The following is a 16,288-nucleotide window of genomic DNA, read 5'->3' on the forward strand; positions in this document are numbered from 1 at the left end:
TGCAGAGATTTTGCTGTAGTATTGAGACCCAGTCTTATGACATTCTTCCCAGATGGTTGGTGAAAGTTAGGGATGATTTGTAGATCTGAAATGATGTACCTACCATCGCAAGGAACATAATTCATATACAGAAGTGGGCAAATATGGCTCATAGGAGGCCTAATAGTGGCATAAAATAATTGGGTTCTGGATCTGCAACTATCTACCCACTTATATATTGTTATTCTAAGTAGGTCTTTGTAAGTACACCTTCTTCTGGAAAGTTTTGTTCAAATCCAGAATAAACATGTCCTAGAAAGTAAAAGAAAAACAAACAAATAAACAAAAACAGTAAGTATAAACAAACAAATAAAAACCAAACTAGATATAGTTTGTGGTTTGCTGCTTGGCAGTCTAACATCAGAATTAATAAGCAACCTTGTTTCAAGGGAATATATCAAGAACGATAACGTAAGAGAACAAATTCTTTTGTCTCTGCATGTGCACATATGGATACATAGTCATATTGTCAAATTCTGCACACATGCACTAAAATTATGTGTACATATATATATATATATATGCACACTAATTTTTTCTATTGATTGGATATTTTGTTTCTTACATTAAAAAAATCTAGTATCAGTTGAGAAATTAGCGTATAGTGAACATTCGTGGGTTTTATTATAACATTTTTGTATGTATAATAATTGGTTTTATTCATTACGATTACACTCTGTTACCTCCACTTTTTATATTCATGACTCAATTCTACACCTCAAATGTTGTCGCTAATATTTTCCTGCATTGATTTTACAAATGTAAAATCTGCTTATGAGCGAATGTGTATAATATTTACTTTCCTGACCGTAGGTTGTTCGCCTTAACATGAATGCCAGTTCTATTTGTATTTTTCAGATGACAGGGTGATTCTACGGATGAATAATATTCCACTGTGATATGGGCTGTGTTGAATGCAGAGCTCCCCTTCCACAATACTGCCACTTCCCTATCAATTGTGCTGGTTCGTGATAATGCAATGTCATCTTATTTAGCTTCAGCTGTCAGCTTTATGGAACCTAGAGTAACCTGGAAATTCCTTAGATTATATTGGCCAGTTGGAATGTTTGGGGAACATTGGGTTAATTGACATTTATTGTGGGAGGGCCTAGCTACCGTACCAGCAAGTTCTGTCATAGGCTCGTACAGCTTTTTATGTAAGGAAGCTAGTGGAGCATTACTTAGTAAGGAACTAGAAAGTGACCAGAAAGTAGCATTTCTCCATAGAATCTACTTCATCAATGGTGTTTGACTATTCCTTCACTCTGCTCTATAATTGACACTGACCAAGAAGTGTATAACTTCAAGCTGAATTTGGTCACAATGTTTATCATAGCAATATAAAGCAACTAGGACAGAAGACTTACCATCTTAGAGTAGTTCTTTATATATGCACTGATTGTTCTGGTTAGTTTTTCTCACCTTGACACAGATAGAATCATCTTTGAAGAGGAACCCTCAACTGAGAATGCTTCTATCCTTTTACCAATGGCCAATGCTGTGGGCACATTTTCTTGTTTGGTGACTGAGGTGAAAGGGAAAATACTAGAAGAAGGCACTTATACAAAGTTATACAAAGAATATGTCTCCCTACAAAGTTCACCCTCTTGGGAAACATCCTCACAGATAAACCAACAAGTGCTTCCAAGGTGATTTTAAATCTTGTGGAATGGAAACTCAAGACTACCACCACAGACATCAATGTCTTCTTTTCTGCTACGATTATATAGATTTTGTTTTCCATGTCTTTGTCTCATTTCAGCCTCCTTTTTTACTCCATGGATTCCTCTGTTGGATGCCTTAACCACTTTTAAAGGCCTGGAATATTGTGGCAATTTCTCCTTGATTTTTCACTGATACATGAATACAACAAGTCTTGAAAATTGTCAATGGACTGGGGAAGGGGCATGGGTAGATCAGAGGGAGGGAGGGTGGGATTGGGTGGGGGAGAGGGAGGGAGCTATAGGTGGAATACAAAGGGAATAAATTTAATTAATAAAAATAAAATATTATAAGTAAAAACGAGAATTGTGTCTAACAGAGTGTTCTTTACTCGGACATTTCTTGACTACTGGTGATACTTATCATTAGAATCTCTGTTTGATTTATTGCGTTTCTCATTTAAAATCAATCTTTATTTCAAAAGAAGAATTCAAGTAGATTATTGAGTTCCACACACAACAGAGAGAGGCTGGTGGAAACCAGAACCTCTTTCTGCTTGTATCACTAACTTTAGACCCCATCTTGATATGGACTCTGTTAAGGAAACGAAAAACCATATATGAAAACATGGTTATCAACCAGATCTAGGCTTGGAGCTTCCCCTCCTGCCCAGTATTAAGCCACTTACAGCAGTGAGGCACCAAAAGTAGCCACACTTCACCAATCATGGTTTTATAACTTCAGATCCTCTTCAAGAGTCCATAGGGAATGTGATTTACTCCTCACAATAATCACAGGGGCTACCACCAAATTTGTGTCTGACCCTTGCCTTTATCATAGTTGTCTCTATTGGTCATTTTCTACTCGGTGACTAGAACAGAACAGCATGTTTCCAGGCTCTATAAAATGGATTTTAGGCTTTCTCAAAGAGAGCCCAAAAACTCTTTTTATATTGCTTATCAGGGAAAATAGTGTCAGAGTTTGATACTAGGTGGTGAGACCCAGTGCACCACACAACATGGAAAGGATCTAATTTACTATAGGTGAAATGGCAGGCTGCAAAAGGAAGTTCCTGGAAGTTCTTATAGTAAGCATTTCTGCTCTCTATAGATTCAGGACAACATTCCCTGCCCTTCTCATTACTCTGTTCTGATTTATAAAACAAGAACATTGTGAGTATTTAGGCTGTGTTTAAGCCTTGTTAAGGTTGCAAAATACATACTATATCAGTGAATGTGAATATGGGCATGGTGGTACATATTTATGATCCTATGGGTCAGGGGAGGCTAAGGGTGAGTTTGAAGAAAGCTGGACTACATTATGAGTACAAGTCTCAAAATACAACATGTACTTATGCATGTATAAAAATATACATTAAAATATATAATTTATATTAAAATATATAAAAATATATATTAAAATATTATGTAAATCCCTTAAAAAGTAAGAAAAATACAACAAACCCTACAGCACAATCATGTATTTGATTTCCAGAACAAACCTGCTTTTCTATAGTCTTCTTTGTTTCTGGTTTCTTCTAATAGTTATACTCTGTTCAACATTTCTTTTTCTTTTATTTTTTTATTAATTACACTTTATACATTTTGTATCCCCCATAAGCCCCTCCCCCCTCCCCTCCCGATCCCACCCTCCCTTCCCTTTCTGCATGCATGCCCCTGCCCAAGTCCACTGATAGGGGAGGTTCTCCTCTCCTTTCTGATCTTAGTCTATCAGTTCTCATCAAAAGTGGCTGCATTGTCCTCTTCTGTGGCCTGGTAAAGCTGTTCAACATTTTTATTTCAGTGAAATTATATATCAACTCAAACTGATATTGTAATTCTACCTCAGTCGTTTGTTTTGAGAAAGTTAACTGAACAACAATAAAACATTTCTGGAGATATATCAAATCTGTCCTCACAAAATGATCTTTAAACCTTTAAATTGATATCACTGAATAGAAGCAGCTCATTTCCAGAAAGACGATCCACATCTAAAGAAGTTAATCAAGAAGGAGGACCCTAGGTAGGATGATCAGTCCTTCAGAAGGGCAAATGGGAGAGAGTAAGGAAGAAGGAGAAAACAAGGAACAGGGCCTCTGAAAGACTCTACTCAGCAGTCTATCAAAGCAGATGCTGGGACTCACAGTCAAACTTTGGGCACAGTGCTAGGAATTTTGTGAAAGAAGGGGGAGCACCTAGAGAGGACAGATGCTCCACAAGTAGAGCAACAGAACAAAAAAATATGGTCACGGGGTGTTTTCTGAGACTGATAGTCCAACCAAAGACCACGAATGGAGATAACCTAGAACCCCTGCACAGATGTAGCTCATGGCAGCTCAGTCTCCAAGTGGATTTACTAGTAATGGGAATAGGGGCTGTCTCTGACATGAACTCACTTGTTAGCTCTTTGATCACCTTCCCCTGAGGGGGGAAACGGCTTTACCAGGCCACAGAGGAAGACAATGCAGCCAGTCCTGATGAGATCTGATAGGCTGTGTCACATGGAACTGGAAGAGGACCTCCCCTATCAGTGGACTGGGGGAGGGGCATGAGAGAAGAAGAGGGAGGGAAACCTGGACTGGGAGAGGCTGAGAGAGGGAGCTATAGCTAGGATAAAAAGTGAGTAAGTTGGAATATATATATATATATATATATATATATATATATATATATAAACAGGAAGTATGGAAATCACAAGAATAAGGAGGTTCCTGAAACTTACAAGATTAAACAGATACTCCCTATATAAGGGTATAAGCATTTTTTAAATAAAAATATACAGTTGTTTGAGAGATTCTGTGTATGTCATATTCACTTTCCTGCAAGTCATTCAGGATACTATAGAGAAGCAGTTTTGTGAGTCACTGCCAATGCGGCAGCTGTCATTGATTCACACAATTCCTTGCATGTAAGCAGCTCAACAGGTATATCAAGCTAGGCTTGAATGCAATTGTTTCTTTGGTGTCTTTTCAGTATGATATTTTGAGGTGAACGGATTCTCATTTACATCAACCCAGAAGAAGGCATATACTACATGAAACAAAATTAAATTGGTGAAAATATAATTTAGAAAGTGTAAAAAAAAGAAAATTCATTTTTGCAACACAATTTTTTTTAAATATCTAAAATGAAAATGATGTATGACCACATTTAGACTTTCTAGCGATTGTATAGGCAATCATCCACATGGATTACACATACATATGGGTTTAACATTCAAAACATATATGTATGTGCAGATCTCATGTGCTACAGATTTGTAGATGCTGTCAGCAAAAAGAATCAGATGCTAACAATTAGTGAATTCAAAAATAGAGGAAGTTCTAGGAAATTTGGTGTGGGAATAGGATTCCAGGGAGCCTGTAGTTTTTCCTCTGCCAAGAAATTGGCAAGCTAAACTCTAAACATTGCCTCCTATTAATTACAAGCAATCAAAGACAGTTTTAACATGAATTTAACACCATATAATTTATTGCTAAGTTACAATTATGTGTACTGTACTGATCTAGTTACATTCAAATAATTTATCATTTCTTCTGAAAAATGTGGATTAGTTTTCCAATTATTACATTTCTATTCTAACTTCAAACATTATAAGGTAGAAATTACTCATAAAAGACAAATTTAGTTTAGGTTTAAATATTTTTAAAATGCCTATCTCTAATAATTCCTAAAAAAAGAAATTTTTAACTAAATTTTTATTTTTTTATATTAATTACAGTTTATTCACTTTGTATCCCAGCTTAGCCCCTTCCCTCATTCCCTCCCAATCCCACTCTCCCTCCATCTCCTCCCATGCCTCTCTCCACGTCCATGATAAGGGAGGTCCTCCTCCCATTCCATCTGACCCTAGCTTATCAGGTCTAATCAAGACTGGCTGCAATGTCCTCCTCTGTGGCTTAGCTAGGCTGCTCCTCCTGGGGCCGGGTCAAAGAGCTAGCCACAGAGTTCATGTCTGAGACAGTCCCTGTTCCCCTTACTAGGGAAGCCACTTGGATACTGAGCTGCCATGGGCTATGTCTGAGCAGAGGTTCTGATTATATCACTGAATGGTACCTGGTTGGAGAATAAGTCTCAGACAAGCACCTGTGCCCAGATATATTTGTTCCTTGTGGAGCTCCTTTTCTCTCCAGGTCTTACTAACTCTCTCTTCTTTCATATGATTCCCTGCTTCTGGGCAAATTCCCACAAGACACACAGGGTATATGCTCATTTATAAGTGGATACTAGACCTATAAGATAGGATAAATATACTAAAAATCTGTACACCTAAAGAAGCTAAACAAGAAGGAAGACCCAGGGTAAGAAGATAAATCTTTACTTAGAAAGACAAATAGGATGGACACTGGAAGTAGAAGAAAATGAGAAGCAGGATAGGAGCCTACCATAGAGGGCCTCTGAAAGACTCTACATAGAAATTATTTCTTTCCAGGTCTGTAAAGAATTGTGTTGGCAATTTGATGGGAATTGCATTAAATCTGTAAATTGCTTTTGGTAAGATGGCCATTTTTACTATGTTAATCCTGCCAAGCCATGAGCATAGGAGATCTTTCCATCTTCTCATATCTTCTTCTAATTCTTTCTTCAGAGACTTGAAATTTTTTTCATACAAGTCTTTGACTTGCTTGGTTAGGGTTACACCAAGGTACTTTATGTCATTTGTGGCTATTGTGAAAGGTGTTGTTTCCCTGATTTCTTTCTCAGCCCTTTTGTCTTTTGTATACAGGAGTGCTACTGATTTTTTTTTGAGTTAATTTTGTATCTGGCCACTTTGCTGAAGGTGTTTATCAGCTGTAGGAGTGCCCTGTTAGAGTTTTTGGGGTCACTCATGTATACTATCATATCATCTGCAAATGGTGATAATTTGACTTCTTCCTTTCCGATCTGTATCCCCTTGATCTCCTTCATCTTTCTTATTGCTCTAGCAAGGACTTCCAGCACTATGTTGAAGAGATGTGGAGAGAGTGGGCAGCCTTATCTTGTCCCTGATTTCAGTGGGATTGCTTTAAGTTTCTCTCTGTTCAGTTTGATGTTGGCTATAGGCTTGCTGTATATCACCTTTACTATGTTTAGATATGTGCCTTGTATCCCTCATCTCTCCAAGACTTTAAACATGAATGGATGTTGGATTTTGTCAAATGCTTTTTCAGCCTCTAAGGAGATGATCATGTGGTTTTTTTGCCTTGACTTTGTTTATGTGGTGGATGACATTGATGGATTTCCATATATTGAACCACCCCTGTGGAATAACAAGAAACCCAGAATTGCTAAAACAATCCTCTACAATAAAAGACCTTCTGGAGGTATCTCCATCCCTGATCTCAAGCTGTACTATAGAGCAACAGTTATAAAAACTGCATGGTACTGGCATAGAAACAGAATGGTAGATCAATGGAATAGAACAGAAGACCCAGAAATAAACCCACACACTTAAGGACACCTGATTTTTGACAAAGATGCCAAAACCATACAATGGAAAAAAGATAGGATCCTCAACAAATGGTGCTGGTCCAACTGGATGTAGAAAAATGAAAATAGATCCATACTTATCTCCCTGCACAAAACTGAAGTCCAAGTAGATCAAAGACCTCAACATAAAACCAGACACATTAAATCAGCTAGAAAAAAAAGTGGGGAATACCCTAGATTGGTACAGGAGACAACTTCCTGAACAGAAAAAACAACAGCACAGGCTCTAAGAGCAACAATCAGTAAATGGGACCTCATGAAACTGAAAAACTTCTGTAAAGCAAAGGACACCATCATCAAAACAAAGCGACTGCCTACAGATTGGGAAAGAATCTTAGCCAACCCTTTATCTGACAGAGGACTCACATCCAGTACATATAAAGAACTTAAGAAGCTGAAAAGCAGCAAACCAAGTAATCCACTTAAAAAATGGGAAACAGAGCTAAACAGAGAACTCTGTAGAGGAATATCGAATGGCAGAGAAGCATTTAAAGAAATGCTCAACCTCATTAGCCATTAGGGAAATGCAAATCAAAACAACCCTGAGATTTCACCTTACACCCATGAGAATGGCCAAGATCAAAAACTCAAGTGACAACACATGCTGGAGAGGTTGTGGGGAAAGAGGAACCCTTCTCCACTGCTGGTGGGAATGTAAACTTGTACAACCACTCTGGAAATCAATCTGGTGCTTTCTCAGACAACTAGGAATAGCACTTCCTCAAGAGCCAGCCATACCACTCCTAGGTATATATCCAAAAGAGGCTCAAGTACACAAAAAGGACATTTGCTCAACCATGTTTGTAGCAGCTTTATTTGTAATAGCCAGAAGCTGGAAACAGCCCAGATGCCTCTCAACTGAAAAATGGATACAGGAATTGTGGTACATCTATACAATAGAGTATTACTCAGCAATGAAAAACAAAGAAATCATCCAATTTGCAGGTAGATGGTGGGACCTGGAAAGGATCATCCTGAGTGAGTTGTCCCAGAAGCAAAAAGACAAACACGGCATATACTCACTCATATAAACATACAACATAGGACAAACCCACTAAAATCTGTGCATCTAAAGAAACTAAGCAAGAGAGAGGACCCTAACTAAAACGGTCAATCCCCATCCTGAAAGGCAAAGAAGATGGACATCAGAAGAAGAAGAAAACAGAAAATAACCTATGAACCTGCTACAGAGGGCCTCTGAAAGCCAGAAGAAGAAAACAGGAAACAACCTAGGAACCTGCCACAGAGGGCCTCGGAAAGCCTCTGCTCTGCAGACTATCAAAGCAGATGCTGAGCCTGATGGCCAACTGTCGGGCAGAGTGAATGGAATTTTAGGTAAGAAGTGGAAAATAGCAAGAGCTGGAGAGGACAGGAACTCCACAAGGAGAGCAACAGAACAAGAAACTTTGAAGACAGGGAACTTCCCAGAGACTCATACTCCAACTAAGGACTATTCATGGAGATAACCTAGAACCCCTGCACAGTTGTAGCCCATGTCAGTTTAGTGTCCAAGTGGCTTCCACAGTAATAAGAAGAGAGACTACCTCTGACATAATCTGATTGGCCTGCTCTTTGATCACCTCCCCCTGAGGGGGGAGCAGCCTTACCAGGCCACAGAAGATAACAATGCAGCCACTTCTGATGAGAACTGATAGACTAAGATCAGAAATAAGGAGAGGAGGACCTCCCCTATCAGTGGACTTGGAGAGGGGCATGGATGCAGAAAGGGGAGGGAGTGTGGGATTGGGAGGGGAGGAGGGAGGGGCTTATGGGGGGGATACAAAATGAATAGTGTAATTAATAAAAGTTAACTAACACATTTTAAAAAAATTATTTCTTACCAAATCTATTTTTGATATGACTGTGATATTGTGAATATATTCATGGTGTATAGTAACTAACCCAATATTGACAGTTGTTCAAAATTCCACTCCAATATTCAATTAAATTTCTAGAAGATCTCATAGGTAGTAGAAATATTGCATTTAAATAAAATTTTTACATATATGCAGATGAATTATGTAATATTTTGGCAGAATCTAATTAACAATTTAACAGTTTACCCATTTTCATAATTGCCAACAACATAAATACTATTTAAATATGTGCCTTATGTTTGGAGTGTTTTGAATATATAGCCATTGAGACAGTACTCCACAACTCTTCATTTACTTTAGATTGGCTGTGGTTTCCTTTAATGGTCCCTGTGTCTTGCAAAGAGAAGTTGTCTTAATGAATAGTGAAACATGGTTATCTTTGATGTAAAGGCAAATGTTTATAAATTGTTGTTAGAAATTATGCTGGTTTAGTAAGTTAGTGGTGGATTCTCCTCCAACCACTATGACTTCATTATCACTTGAGTGATAGGTTTGCTAGGTTTCCAGTACCAGGTATGTTCCCTGTTGTTGGGAGGTCTTGGTAACACCTCACAAACTGAGCAGGTTAAATTACAAATACATCCATTCATATGTACATTCATACATATATCCTTGCAGTCAATAAAAAAAAAAAGATGCCATGAATTTAAAGGATTAGTTTAAGGGCTAAATGGGAATGTTTGCAGGCATGAAATGGAAAGAAAAATGCTGTAACTAGTATAATCTCAAAATTAGAACACTACTTTCACAGTGTTACTATCATTTGAAAATAACACTAATGCTACAATACTGGGTTGTTGGTTTTTTTTTTGTTGTTGTTTTGTTTTGTTTTGTTTTTTCTGAGAATAGTACCAAATATACATCGAGGAGTTGCAGTCTGAATACAATTGCATAGGTGTACTAGATAAAATAGCCTGCACTATGGCCAGTGATGACCTTAGATTTACTTTGTTTCTTCTCACTACACAAAATAAGGAATTTTCATCATGCATTGTGTATATCACAATACACTGTGGTTAGATTCTACAGTGTGTTATTGTTTGGCAACACTGCAATGATACATTTGGGTTCTCACGATAATATGAAAGATATTTAATCACAGAAAAATAAAAGTATATTTTCATGGTGATGATCACTCAAAAATAATATTCAAAGTCAGTACTGTGATCTGAGGGTCAAATTCACTGGGTTCTAGTTTACCTTCTAAAAATTCAAAGGAGGTTAACATTGATATTTGAACATAAAATTCAAAGAAACTCAGTATTTGAAAAAGAAGGGTACTACATTGACAGAAAATGCTTCCATATTTGGTCGTGCATGTGCATAGAATATGCAAATACTTCAATAAAAAGCAAAAGCTAAAAAAAAACCCACATAGGTATGGTTTATTTTTACTTCATTTGTGCCTTTTAAGTGTTAAACATGATACCATGATGAAACTGCAGTAAGGTTTTGGAATAAATGTGATTACAGCCCTTTCAAAGATGCTAAATTTCTATTAAGCATTATAAAATACAAGAACATATAATGTGTATTTTTTCCTAAAATACAAATGTTAACATTCTGTGTATAAGGAATGCATACACTACAACTCTAAATAACAGCAAAAACAAGATTAGCCATAATTATTTTTAAGACCTATTATGTGAGTTTTGGAAGAAATAAAGCTTTGCCCTAAATAGAATGAATTTGACTTTCTCTATGTGCTGAGAATTGTGTTTTTTCACAGGGGGCACTTGTCTGACTTTCTTATGCTGATAGATTTTGAAATAAAAGGAGTAGTATTGTTTTTATAGAAAGCTTTAAAAGCCAGATAGCATTTATGTGACTGACAAGAGGCTCTTTTTCTCTATGAAGCACCCAAAACTCTCAGGAGTACACAAAGCATCAATATGCTTAAAGTGCTCTTATTTACCACGTTATTTGAAACTTTCTGGTTGCATTTTCATAGATTAATAGATAGCTGGAAGTAGAGAAGATAGCTGCTGGAATCCACTGATATTAAATATTCTATGACATTGTTAACTATGTCACAGAAGTAAGACTTCATTTAAGGTTGTCCTCACTGTGACAGATTCATTGCTCTCTGTATTAAATGAACCAAGGTGTAATTTAACATAGTTGCTTGTATGTACATATGGCAACATGCAGTAATTCAATTAGCTAATGCAGATGTAGGACCAACAATGATTCAAGTCAGAAAAAAGTCTGCACTTTATGCAATCAATTACTAAGGGAAAGAGAATATGATTGGCCCAGGAAACATAAAGGATAAATTGATTCTATCAAAGACCTCTTTCAGGTAATGAAACTTCTCTAATAATAACAGTTTATGTGAATTTTTATTTTTATTAAAACTAGATAAGTAATGATTTCCAAAATATAAAATATGTTTCATTTTATTCTGCTCATATTTGACTTTTCATTATAATTTTGACATGTACAGGAATATAGTTACTGACACATTTTCATAAAATTTCATTTAAAAAACACCACAAAGATAATATTTTTTTCCAGTCAATTCAGGAACAGTGTAGTTTACCAAAGTATTTCAGTGTGTGGGGAACATGATTTCTGTTATAAATATTGTGTATCCTGATGAAAATGACATTTTATCTTGATTATTTCATAAAGTAAAAAAATAATAATTTATCAAGCACTGTTCTTCTCAGATGATTCATCCATTAAGCTGGAGAAAGTTAAGTAAATATTCATAATTCACTTCTTAGAAAAGCAACATGGAGAAAACACTATGACCATAAGAACGAAACGTACACATATGCCATGAAGAGTTTAGCAATCACGTAACACACACCTTATTTTGTTTTGAGTGAACCTAAAAGAAAGCAGGACAACTTTGTGTCGTTTATTAAACTGAATTTTGGATACCATTTACAACTAATTTATAAGGGAAAATGTCAAATTGAAAAATCTGTAGTCTCCATATGATCAGAGAAAGATGAACTTTACCTTCATGTTCTTAATTTAAAAATAAAATTTAATTAAGTTTTGGTTGATTGGTTTATCTCACCCTGAGTTCAGCTTTTGTCATGGTTAGATGTTGACACTATATCCCATGATATAGTTTATATTTGTCACAGTTTATATTTTTTGGCATACTTGCATACTTCTCAAATACTTAAGTGCTAGATCTTTCTAAAATTCCAAGGAATTTTTAGACTGCTTAAGTCAATATGAGACAACTTCTTTTTATTATTATTATTATTAGTTACATTTTATTAACTCTGTATCCCAGCTACATCCTGCTCCCTCATTCCCTCCCAATCCCTCCTTCATCTCCTCCCTGCCCCTTTCCAAGTCTACTGTTTGGGGAGGACCTCCTCCCTGAGACAACTTATAAGTTAAACAAAGTAACTCAAAGGATCTAAAGGGTTTTTTTTGTTTATGTTTTTGTTTTTGTTTTTGTTTGTTTGTTTGTTTTAGCTATTGACAACACAATAACTAATAAGCAGGAGTTTCCATACCTGTGATGCAAATGCTGGTGAAACTTAATAAAGTTACATGAATATTCGGCAGTTTTCTGTTTCTCATCAGAAAGACTGAACTTTAGAAAGACACATTAGAAAACATAAATAAGTTATCCTATAGGCCATCTTGGGAAGTCTTTATAATCTTCTTCCAGTTATGTGTGGATTTATTTGTTTGTTTGTGTTTGTTTAACTGTTTAGTGTTTGTGTCTGTTTGAGAGAGCATATGTACCCACACATAATCTTATGCATGGCCAGGAAAAAAACTAAAAGGGGTTGATTTTCTCTTTTTAAAAATTTAGTCACAGGAACCTAACTCAGTTCACAAGGCTTCAGGCTTTGTGGTAAGATCATTTTTTTTTTTTCAATGCAGTTTATTCAGGAACCTTGAACAATCATCTGACCCTGGGGAATTTTTTTCAATGCAGTTTATTCAGGAACCTTGAACAATCATCTGACCCTGGGGAAAGCCAGCCCACAGCTTAAATAGCCTCTGGGTAGCCAACCCAGGCATGCCACGTGGGCAATGTAGATAGGTCCACATACATGGAAGCAAGCCAGATCCTCAGCCTTAGCCAAATGTGGAATTGTTCGTGACAGAGAGCACTCACCATCGGGAAGGTGGAAGGCGGAAACCAGCTCCAATTAAACTTTCTCATGTCACCCATGGCAGCTAAGCTTTCAAGTGGGTTCCTTAGTAAGCAGGGCAGGGGTTGTCTCTGACATGAACTCAGTGGCTGGCTCTTGATCATTTTTCCCTGGGGGAGGTGTGACTTACCAGGCCACAGAGGAAAACAATACAACCAGTCCCCATGAGACCTGATAGGCTAGGGTCACATGAAAGGGGAGGAAGACATCCCCTATCAGTAGACTGGAGAAGGGGCATGGGAGAAGAGGGAGGAAAGGTGGGTTTGGGAGGGAATAGAGAGCAGGGTACAGCTGGAATACAAAGTGAATAAATTGTAATAATTTAAAAAAAACAAAAATAAATAAAATATACTTTCTCATTTGCACCTTTATCCAATGAGTCATCTTACTAAGGGTTGATTGATTAATTCTTTGGGACTATACCCTTGTTTTTTGACTTATTCAAAGTTATCACTTTCACACTGACTCTGTTAGAAGAAAAAGTGGGGAAGAACCTAGAACTCATTGGCACAGGGACAACTTCCTGAACAAAACACCAACAGCACAGGCTCTAAGACCAACAATAAATGGGACCTCATGAAACTGAAAACCTTCTGTAAAGCGAAAGACACTGTCTTCAGAACAAAATGACAGCCTAAAGACTGGAAAAGGATCTTCAACAACTCTAAATCTGACTGAGGGTTGATATCCAGAATATATAAAGAACTCAAGAAGTTAAAAATCAACAAATCAAGCAATCTGATTAAAAAAAATGGGGTACGGAGCTAAACAGAGACTTCTCTGTAGAGAAATATAGAATGGTAGAGAAACACTTAAAAAAATGCTCAATGTCCTTAGCCATCAGGGAGATACAAATCAAAATGACCCTGAGTGTGGAGAGCCGAGAGAGTGCAATCGCCATTACGAGATGGCGCTGACACCCGGCCCTGGCCCTAATGAACAAACAATAGACCACGTCTGCAAGTTGCAAAAGCGCGCCAAGCCACTATCCTGCCTGGGGGCGTTACTGCCCAGTCCAGGGAGTCACACGGGGCAATGGGCAAGCAGCCAACCAGCGGAGTACACACCGCCACAAGGTGTATTTAAGCAGCACCATTCTGGCGGTTATCGTCTTCCTCTATTCATCGTAATAAAAACGTTTACTGCAGAAGGATCCTAGTGTCTGCGTGTGCGTTCTTGCTGGCGAGAAGTTCGCGCTGATCACACCTGAGATTTCAACTTACACACATCAGAATGATTGGGATGGGAGGAGGGAAAGAACCACAGGGAGGATACAAAGTGAATAAATTCTAATTAACAAAAATTAAAATAAAATAAAAAAGAAATGTTCAACATCTTTAGTCATAAAGGAAATGCAAATCAAAACGACCCTAAGATTTCACCTTATACCCATCAGAATGGCTAAGATCAAAAACTCAAGTGACAATAATGCTGGAGAGATTGGAGAAAGGGGAACCCTCCTCCACTGCTGATGGGAATGTAAACTTGTACAACCATTCTGGAAAGCAATCTGGAGCTTTCTCAGACAAATAGGAATAGTGCTTCCTCAAGATCCACTTATACCACTCCTAGGCATATACCAAAAGAGTCTCAAGTACACAGTAAGGACATTTGCTCAACCATGTTTGTAGCAGCTTTATTTGTAATCGCTAGAAGCTGGAAACAGCCCAGATGCCCCTCAGTGGGGGAATGGATGCACAAATTGTGGTATATTTACACCATGGAATATTACTAAGCAATAAATAATTTTTATTTTTTATATTAATCACAGGTTATTTACTTTGTATCCCAACTGTAGCCCCCTCTCTCATTCCCTCCCAACCCCACCCTCTCTCCTTCATCTACTCCCTGCCCTTTTCCAAGTCCACTGATAGGGGAGGTCCTCATCCCCTTCCATCTGACAATAGCTTATCAGGTCTCTTAAGGACTGGCTGCAATGTCCTCCTCTGTAGTCTAGCAAGACTTCTCCTCCCTTTGGGGAGAGGGGATGTTAAAGAGCCAGCCATTGAGTTCATGTCAGAAATACTCCCTGTTCCTCTTACTAGGGTATACACTTGGATACTGGGCTACCATGGACTAGATACAAGCAGGGGTTCTAGGTTATATCCATATATGGTCCTCGGTTGGAGAAACAGTCTCAGAAAAGATCCCTGTGCCCTGATATATTTGGTCCTTGTGGAGCTCCTGTTCTCTCCAGGTCATACTAACTCCCCCTTCTTTCATATGATTCCCTGTACTCTGCCGAATGTGTGGTTATGAGTCTCAGCATATGCTTTGATACACTGCTAGGTAGAGTCTTTCAGAGGCCCTCTGCAGGGTAAGATGATCAATCCTCAGAAAGACAAATGAGATTGATATTGGAAGTAGGAGAAAACAAGTAACAGGAGAGTAATCTCTTATAGCTAATAAATACCTTCAGAAAAGTGGCTGGATATAAAATTAACATATACACAACAACAAAAAAAACAACAAACAAGCAAACAAACCAATAAATAAAAACTCAATTATCTTTCTACATTCAAATGACCAAGGATCTGAGAAAGGAATCAAAAAGGAAGACCTTTCACAATTGTTTCAAATAATATAAAATACCTTGTATTAACTCCAGTCATGCAAGTAAAAAACTTGTATAATACAAATGTCATGTCTTTGAAGAAAGAAATTGAAGATTTCAGAAAATGTAAAATCTCCTATTCTCATGGATTGGTAGTTTTTATTTGTTTATTACAAGTTATTCACATTGTAGACCCCTCCCTCATCTCCTCCCAGAGTAAAAATAACCATCCTACCAAAAACACTCTTTAGATTCAATGCTATCCCTCAACCCTAATCCTTAATATATGTACATATGTACACACATATATATGTATATATAAATGTATATATACATATACATTTTCTACTGTATTAGGCTTCCATACTACCCTTTAAATGTTCCTTAATTTTAGCTGTATCTCCCTATATTACCTTTTTCTACCCTTTCTCCCTTACCCCTCACTACCTCCTCCCATTCCAGCTCCCAACCCATCCATAAATAACTATTTCATTTCTGTTTCCTAAGGAGTTGTATATGTACTTCTATTCTTTTACTCTGTACATATTCTTT

This window comes from Meriones unguiculatus, chromosome 2 (genome assembly GCF_030254825.1).
Source record: "Meriones unguiculatus strain TT.TT164.6M chromosome 2, Bangor_MerUng_6.1, whole genome shotgun sequence".
In the NCBI taxonomy this organism is placed as follows: domain Eukaryota; kingdom Metazoa; phylum Chordata; class Mammalia; order Rodentia; family Muridae; genus Meriones; species Meriones unguiculatus.